Source organism: Atractosteus spatula, chromosome 2 (assembly GCF_055471065.1).
Source record: "Atractosteus spatula isolate fAtrSpa1 chromosome 2, fAtrSpa1.hap1, whole genome shotgun sequence".
NCBI lineage: Eukaryota > Metazoa > Chordata > Actinopteri > Semionotiformes > Lepisosteidae > Atractosteus > Atractosteus spatula.
The window spans coordinates 37,638,795-37,648,196 of record NC_142707.1 but is presented as its reverse complement, the minus strand read 5'-3'; the positions used below and the strand labels follow the sequence as shown (position 1 = coordinate 37,648,196).

General features: G+C 33.5%; 1 protein-coding gene across 4 annotated transcripts in view; it reads left to right on the top strand.

The window, feature by feature from the left end:
* The first annotated feature begins 553 nt into the window (after positions 1 to 553).
* Positions 554 to 9,402, top strand: part of plcb4a (phospholipase C, beta 4a) — a 166,588-nt gene continuing 157,739 nt past the window's right edge. For 3 of the 4 annotated variants that reach the window (XM_088934682.1, XM_088934652.1, XM_088934612.1), the window contains exon 1: positions 554 to 836. The gene's annotated coding sequence lies outside the window, so the exon portion shown is untranslated. Of the gene's footprint in view, positions 837 to 927; positions 1,064 to 9,402 lie in introns of those variants that run through there. The other variant, XM_088934621.1, reaches the window with a different exon arrangement.

The window sequence follows — 9,402 nt, the reverse complement described above, 5'->3', positions numbered from 1 at the left end:
AAAGAGGAAATCGTTTATATTCTGAGCATATAGCAGTTGGTCGGATGTAACGTGACAGAGCAGGTATATAATACAAGTAACACTGGAATAGTTTGTTGAATTTATTGGAGATACTTTGTGGCGCAGTGAAAGAAAGTTCTAATTCGCCACACAGATACAATTTAGATGCACTACAGTTCCTATACATGCACGTCAGCATTAGGTTGTAAGTTTTTTTAAGTCATACCTGTATATTACAGTATTGTAGGCCGACGACTGTGCGAATTCTAAAATCTTTATTATTAGATTCCTGAATGCATACTATATTTGATCGTGGTATAAATTATGCTTGTTGATATGGTCAGTCTGTTTTGTTGCATTTATATGTCTTCACTTCTCATAGAACAAAATCCGCTGTCTCGGTAATGGGGAAATGACTGTTCCTGCAGGCACTGATCGTGTGCACGGTGTGCACAATATTCTAGCACACCGCCGCGCATTAGCTGAGACCCACGGAGGGCACGAGCGCGTGCCGCGGCGTTAGAGTCCTGGATTGGCAGCACTGAGCTGTGCTCTCTCCTTCATTAGCTGCAGGGAAAGAAGGATCCCAACGACTCGCTTCAGCTGACAACCTGTCATTCATCTGCGGTGTGCACGCGCTCCCTCGCTAAGGGTTAGTCTCATTCGACCGCATCAAGCCATCCTCCACTGGAGGGAGAAGCAGACAGAAGCAGGCACATTGGGAGGGATAAAGAGAGAGCAGATCAGTTGGAATCAAGAGAGAAAATCCCCTGCGCTGCCACAGCAACCATTATTTTTGTAGACCGGATTTAATACGCCCACGACTCCCAGCTGATGTAAGAAAAAATAAATAATTATGTTGTTTTCAGTAGCTAGGATCCTGCTGCAGTCCCGGACGGTGTAGTGCATGCTTTCTGAAAGCGCATGACTCGAGGTTGAAAAAAGGGCCGGTGAAAGGAGAATATACTGTACTGTATGTTGGCTGATTAAAAAAGCTCAAGAACCATCAGATCTACAAAGAAGCCAGGCTGCAGACGCAGTTATTTGTTTTTAGAAGTGACAGGTAGGGGTATTGTTAAAACCTGGTTTAGTATTTATTATGACAGTTTTACACCGGATATTCGTGTTGAATATGACAGTAGTACTGTAGCTACTCGTGTTTGTGCAGGACACCGTGGCGGTATCTGAAAGCTGGAATTAAAAACAAAACATTAGAACAAATGAGACAGCAGGTCATTTCTTAAATATTTAGGATCTTTGGTACGATGGCGAGAGAAAGTGAGCGATTTTTTTTGTAAAAACTACATCTGATATCTTCTTTATAGCAGAAGCTGTTTTGTATTACTGGGTGTATTCGGACTCTAGAACAAGTCCATATACTGTAGCAACAATCCCTGCTTCTGACAGCACAGAATCCCGTGGGATTTCTTTTGTCGTGTGCGGACAAGTTATTCATTTAACCTTTCATGCAATTCGATTTAGGGTCTAGGTCAGCATGTGGCTGAAATGATTAATATATTTACAGTGTTATTTAAGCATATGACTCTTAAATAAGATTTTTGCTGCTGTTTAAGTCGTTTAACATTTAAAAAAAATATTCATTTCATTTAGGTGCTAAATAGTTTCATGATTTTTAATTTCAGGCCTGTTAATGATAAACTACTGCTAACATTATAGTTACCCATTGTCCTACAATACTGTCAATAAGGGCAGTAGGAAAGCTAAGATTTCTCTTTATCATTTTGATTATTATTTTGTTGTTATTATATGTAAGTCATGCTCTTCTAAATGGAACGTGTTGCAAATTTAGTGATATACAGGGTTTTATGTTATTTTATTTTGATTGGTGCGCCAATTTATATATATATATCAAGGTTGCAATTACCTATATTTTCATACTCATCGTGGATTTAAAATATTCATTACAGCTGCACGCAGATACTGTATCACGATGTACTTGTTAAATACAGTTTTGTACGTCGTGTTATGTTCTTAATAATTAGGTGAGGTACTGAGAATTACTGTATGAAAATAACTCTTTAGAGCAATAGAACATTACGTTACTGAATACACAAATCTTTGTTTTGGGCATATGTCGGTAAGTATATATAAAATAATAAATTTTTGTTTGAAAAACAACACTATGCACTATTCATAAATTGTTAAGTTATCTGTAGGGTAAAAGCATTGAAACAGTTGAGTTCTGTTTAGTCAGGATCTGTGTCTAAAGGGGAAAAAGGAAGCAAACATAGTATTAATTGATTTCTATATACAGTATTAGGTTTTCCATTAGCTTCATAAGAATGTTTACCTGTCATTCCATTTACAAATCTCACAGGGGGTGTTGCTGTTTTCTTGAAGCAATTAACCACATTTACTGTTTATGTTCCTCTCTTTTTTTATTGCACACATTTAGTGTTGCATGTTTAAGTTCTCTCTGTTACTACTTTGCATAACACTGCAAAAATGCTTAAGTTTTAAATGACATAAATCAATGGGATTTTATTTGCTATTACTGTTTAGTGCAATTTAATATTTCTTCTGGTGTTTAGATCGGTTAGGTGCTGCAGTGATCAATAGACATACAATTCCATTTGAATAATGATGATAACATTATTAACCATATTCTTCTCAATTGATTATGATTTTTATGATTAGAATAGTATTCTGCACATTTGTACTGTGGTTTTCTAACTGGCAAAATGTATAGTTTGGGATGTGTATGTATGATCACTTCATAAACGTGACTGGTTCCAATTTTTTATTTAAACAGAAGACAAAGCATATATATTATATATTTTCAGTAACAGATTAGTCTTTATAACCATAACACATTCACCTAGGATCTGCACATACTGTATCAGAAGAGTGTGGCAAGACTGAGACAAGATGCTGTCTTGATTAATGAGAAATAATTTATTTCCATCTTAAATCTTGGTGTTTTTAAGCACATAGATTTTGATTAATAATATAAGATTTCTATGTTATATAAATAACTTTACATTGAAGAGGAATATATAAAAATGGAAAATATGATCTGTTGTAATTTTTTATAATTTCAAGGTCATTTGAGATATTTGAGAGATTTAAGCCCATTTGAGTTAATGAGTGGCAACATAACATAAGAATGAAAATATTTAACTTCTACAACATATAGTATGTAGTCATCAGGATAGAGAGTGACACTTTTGGAAAAAATAATCAAAATTCTTATTTGATTTAGAAGCTGATTAACATGTCATCATTTCTGTATGTGTATTTTATTCTTAAAGGTCTCCAAAGGAAGATTGTCCAGTTTTAGAGTGACTAAAAACATAATAGAATAGGGAACAAATCTGAAATTAAGTAAACATCAATGATACAAAATGTGACAGATACTCTTACTGTAGGTCCACAAATAATTATAGATTTTAAAAGAGAATAGTGTGTACGTTTATGAAATTGTTATATCTGGTACATTCTTTATATACAGTATACTTTTAAAGGTTTACTGTTAAGTACGGTGCTGTTTATTACATTTGCATGCTCCAAACAGTAATTATTTCTAAACCTCTGGGACAAAAATAATATGACATAATAACATAATCCTCCAGAAAGTTCTTCTATTTACAGTGTTCTGCTGCTCTGATGTCTTACCCGAAAAAGTATTTAATTCAAAACAACTTCAGAATATTGCTAGTATAAAGTGAATTAGCTTTAATAATCATATATTTCAATCACTTTAACCATGGAAAAAAGTCCTTTATTAATTTCTTTATTAATACTACTGAAGGCCATTACAGATATAGGCCTAAACAAAAATGAACAAGATTTTTAATTTTTTAAGCTTTTGGAAATAACATTAAATCTACTTTAAAGACCTATAAATGTCAATATTTATGTGTGTATTGTTCATGGTGGTGCAGTGATTGTTATTGCTGCCTTTCAGTGCTGGGGTCCTGAGTTCAATTCTGTACCTGGGTGCTATCTGCATGGAGTTTATATGTTCTCCCCTGTGTTCACATGGGTTGCTCCGGTTTCCTCTCTCAGTCAAAATGTATTCTGGTAGATTAATTGGTTTCTGGGAAAATTGGTCCTGTTGTCAGTGTGTATCCTGCCCTGGATAGGCGTCATGTCCAGGGTGTAATCCTCCTTGTGCCCACTGTTTGCCGTGATAGGCTCCTGCTGCCTCATGACTCTGAAGTGGATGAAGTGGTTAGGGAATGGTAACTTCTTCTAAGATAATTTTTGTGTATGTCCTAAAACTGAATTCACAATGAGAGTTGAATGAAATTAATTATATACTGTATTTACGTGTGCCATCAAGGAATTTAGAACGTTCTTTCCCTTAGTTTGCTTAGTTGTTTCTGTTATGCCATTTGTACAGTATTAAGAATATTGTGTAATCAACCCACAAAATACTGGTTGTGTACTGTAGCATTTTTTTGGCTATAGAGTGTATGTTGAGGCTGCCTTCTTGGGGAAGAGAAAACAAAGACAGCTGCAAGATGCTTAATAGACATGAATCACTCAGCTGCAATCTCAAGAGTCTTTTTTAAAGGAGAGAGATCACTGGTTATTAACTCTAATGAGACCAAAGGAGAATTGACGATAAGGACAAGGACTAATTAATGCATCTACTGTATGTAGTTGTCAAACTGCCTTTTTTTCTACATTTTTGTCTACATTTTGGTTTTCCTTTAAGCAGAAAAAAGCTGCAGTTTGTATAGTAATTCAATCTACTAGATACAGTAGCTAAGCTTTGCAGTTTTAACATTCTCTTACTGACATAGTTTGTTCGGTTTTCTTAATTGAGATCAAGGTGTCATTGTAAAGGTTCAGTAAGTCACAGTTCCTATCAACTTTCTATGATTTTAATTTGAATTTGTGTTTTAATTGTATTTAATATCTTAGATTAATTATCTTATATTTTTTTCTTATTAGTAAATATAATTTTAATGTTCCTGTTTATATCAATGTACAGTATACAATCTGCTCTTCGAGAAAATGGCAGTATTCCAGAATATTCTTAAAAGCCTTAGATTTGTTATGCAAATCGTGTCGTCTTCTACAATGTGATTTACCCATATTTTCCTAGTAACCTGTGACTGGTAGCTAATTTTTCAGTGATTGTGCTTAGGAGTGAAAAATGTCAATTTTGGGTGGAAAAATCTGACCTTCATATTGTAATTTTAATAATACTTGCTTGAAGGAAATGCAAATAAAATATATATACAGTATACTTGCAATTAGAAAAAGAACAGATGTATCTTGTACCAAAGCCCTGTTTTTTTCTGAACTTTCAGGTCAATTAAACAGCACATAAACAAGGAAAAAATACTAGTTATGGCTTTCTTGTAAGTCCTTTGTAATTCCCATAAATTTAAATTTAAGGGTGATGTTCTTTACAAGCTTACTTTTGTGCTTTTAAAAAGTTTGATCTCACCCATATTTCTGTAGCATTAAAAAAGTGCAGACACTTCCTTTGTATGCATAGGCCTAGTTCATCTCTACTCCGAAAAAATTGTAATACATTTTTTTACATTGGGTTTGATTGGAACAGCAGGGATAGATTACCTAGACCCAGATAATAACAGTCATGTTTATGATGGACTTGAAGCCATAATCCTCAGATGGTGAGTCGATGGCCTTAACTTCTGCTCTTCACAGACAGTGCTTTTGAAACAGTGGAAATATACTGTATTTGCTGTGTACCTCACTCTTTTATATTGTAAGTATATTTATGTACTGTATACACATGCATAACCTTTGTATCTACATTTCAAAACTTCCTTTAACAACCCCCAACACCATTTAGCTCAATAACAAAAAAGATAAACAAAAACCACAAATCTCAATTACTGCTTAAAATTTGATCAGACAAAGAATTTCTATTTAATAGTCTTTATTTAAAACTCATTGTATGTTCACTGACCTCTTAGATCTTCCCTTTGAGGTGTGACTTCAAGTGTAATATTATGATCTGTGGAAATTTAGAAAATGTATTTTCTTAGTTTTTCTAAAGGCTTTAGAAAAAAACAACAAATAAGGTGTTTTAGATACAGATCTCTACTTTTACTCCTTGCTGATCTAAACATGATTAGTATTTTTATGACAGGAGTATGTCCATGCTGCTTTTTAAAGAGTGTTGCTAGTTTTTTAGACTTAAAACATTGCACCTGTTATGTTGCTTATTAGACTGTAGTGTCTTGACTATCTAGAAAAAAGTAATAATGCCAGAATAGCATAATGATCAAATTAATAACAACAACGACTTGCTTTGGCTTGGAGCCAGAGCTGAAATTTCACATCTTGGATTAGTGTCAGCCTTCATAATTGCCAGTGGAGGTCCACACATAACCTGTACTGTACATCATAGCCAACCTGAACTAGACTAGTAGAAAACTGTTACAGGATGCCATTTCAGCACAGCTTTCCTCCTTTTTCTTGAGAAATCACTATTATGGGCACTCAACTTGCATTGTTAGAAGAATATGCTAGATGCATAGATGTATAAATATCTTTGCCTTTGAAAATAAACTAAAATCACTAAAATACTGACAATTCTTCTTGAAACATCTGTATAAATCAGTGCTTAGTATTTAGCATTTGTTTTAGAATTGTTATCATTTAGTGCTGAATCCTAATTCTAAACTTATTAGTAATCGGTTATTGGAAATTACAGTTGTATTATTCAGTGCTGTTTGTTTTAGTTCCAAATAAAGATAACATACAAATATTTATCAATGTGCGATTGAACAACTGAGCCGGATAATACTTTTGTTTTTTTGCCAAACTAAAACAAACTCATATTGTTTCAGTGGTTCTGATCTTCTGGTATGAGATTTGTTGCCAAAATGAAATCATCCCTTGGAGAAGAAGAGGAGTTTTGATGATGATGATGATAATAAAATTCTAGATGCCAACTGGAGTTCTGCATGGGGTTCTTATTATTATGCATGTTTCTGTGGTAGAAAAAACTAAACTGTGGTAAAACACATTATTTCTAACTCAGGTTTTGATCTACTGTTCTTTAGGAACCTTCTCCCCGTTCTTGTCTGTTACCATTTGTCTAAGCTGGATAAATGATACGGTGTTTATGGGTTTTGGTAGAAGCATTTTTGAATATTTTTATGTTTATATTTAATCTGTTCCCAAAATTATTGTTCTGTTTATTTCATTTTCTCTCTGGAGCTATGTAACAAACAGCTGTTCAACATCTACACACATTTCTAACAGACAATTACTTATTTGCCCTTTCCTGTCTAGTTTCCATCTTGCACGCTCCATTGAAACTACTCTGCTGTCACTGACTCCACTTGTTGTTGAGAGACATTGCTGATCATAACATAGTTCTATCCTTGCTGTCTGAACTTGATATTTCAGGCTTTGTACTTGACTTTTTAACTTCTTTTTCTGTGTCTGCTCCTGCTGTTATTGTATTTTCAGCACCTTTTTTACCTTCTCAGGTATTCCACATGAAACTGTATTGGGATCCCTTCTTAGTTCATCTTATTCACACTCTTTTTTTCTGTTATTTACTCACATGATTTCTATTTCCAATCATCTGTTGATGGATATACAGATTTTCTTTACTTCCTTCCCATGTCTTTTGAAATCTGACCACCCTTTCTTATTTCTCTAATTCTTTTTTGTTCTTATAGAATTCTGTCTCCCTTCACCACTGGCATAAAGCTTTAAGTTACCACTGATCTCTCCCTTTACGATCCACATCATATTTTCCTTTAACATTCTGCTTGATAAATTAGTCATAATTTTAAAGCAGATACAGTACATGTCTTTAAAAATCAAAATTTAAAGGCACTGAACAAGTAATATTCATTTGTGCTGCAAAGGACTAGTTTAATTTAAAACAATCAATGGGTACATGTCTATTAGAAACCACATACTGTATCTGGAGTTGTTTTCAGATTGAAGGAAGTAACTGCAGGGATAGGGAATGCAAGCTTCCCTTTTGCAGAGTTAATGTTGAGAGAGCTTTAATTTATGACACCCAGTCAACTCAAGTGCTGTGTTTTCCAAGCACAATCACTGTGCAGTGGTAGTGATCACTTCAAATGTTGAATTGAATGAGAGTGTGATGGTGAAGGACTCCAACATGACCTTTATTGCTGTGCATGGAACACAGTGTTGTAGGACTCTGTAGGTGAGAGAAAGAGTTATAACAGTGTTTCGTTAATATAATAACTAAATAATAATTTAAAATTCAGTAGTTTAATATGAACATAATTGTTTTTTTTATATTCATTACTAAAATATAATTATACATTTAAATTTTAAATTTGTTTTATTTGGGTTCCTTGATATGTTTCTCATATATACTGTGTATTTCAGTTTCCTGAGGAATTGTAACTATAGTCAGCAAATACACAAACCAGATTAGATTAAGAATTCTAGGGTTTTAGTGGTATGGATTAAACAGAGTTAAAAAAAGTATCTTTGTATCTATTTACTTTTGTATAAATACACAAGGCCTTCCATTCTTGTTGTTTGTAATCTTTCTTATGTTTTAATGTTAAAATCCATGAAACACATACTGTACTTATTATTAGCAGCAAAGACGATTGTAAATGTATATGTTTGCTTACCTAGAGCAACCTGCTGACAATTACTGTACTCAAGGATATGAAAAAGAGCAAAACAATTCTGATAGCTTCAATATACTGTATAAGTAACTGTTTGGGGAATTTATTGATGTATTTTTTAGATAGTAGTATTTAATATTATTATTTGTAGAACACAGTCTGTCTATGGCTTTATATCTATTGTCTTTAATGTTGTTATGCTTACTTTTAATGGGTGGGTTTTGTTTTATTTCTGTAAGAGCTGTTTGTCCATACAGCATGCTGCATTAATCTGAATTTGTGCTGTACTATATAGGCAAGGTACAATGAGAGGTCTCGTTTCCTTTTCATTTTCCTTCATTCTTTTTACTGCACTTATTAATTTTTTTTATTCATGTAACTAATTTACTATGTCATTAATGCTTGCCAAGTTAGATCTCTTGTTGTTTTCAAAAGGCTGTGCTTGCTAAAATGCACAGCACAAACCCATTTATGGTTATGTGGTTACATCTTTGTCTTCCTATACTGTGAGTAATACGTTAGTAGTAGTTTTAGTTCTAAATTGGGCAACAAAGTGGTGGATAAACATTTAACATGTTCTTGTAGTCTTTGTTTTCTTATTAAATATAATTTTATGTTTTTAGCATAAATATGAATGACGTAAACCCACAACTCTGTACTATTTGTTGTCCAAGTTAGGTTATATTTTTCTGAGCTGGTGTTTGAAAATACTGTCATTTTATGTACTCTTTCTTTGGGATGAAAAAGGCTACAGTTCTGTCTGGTTCTCCTTTATGTTAATAAAGCCAAGTATGAAAAGACGTGTATAATAAATAAC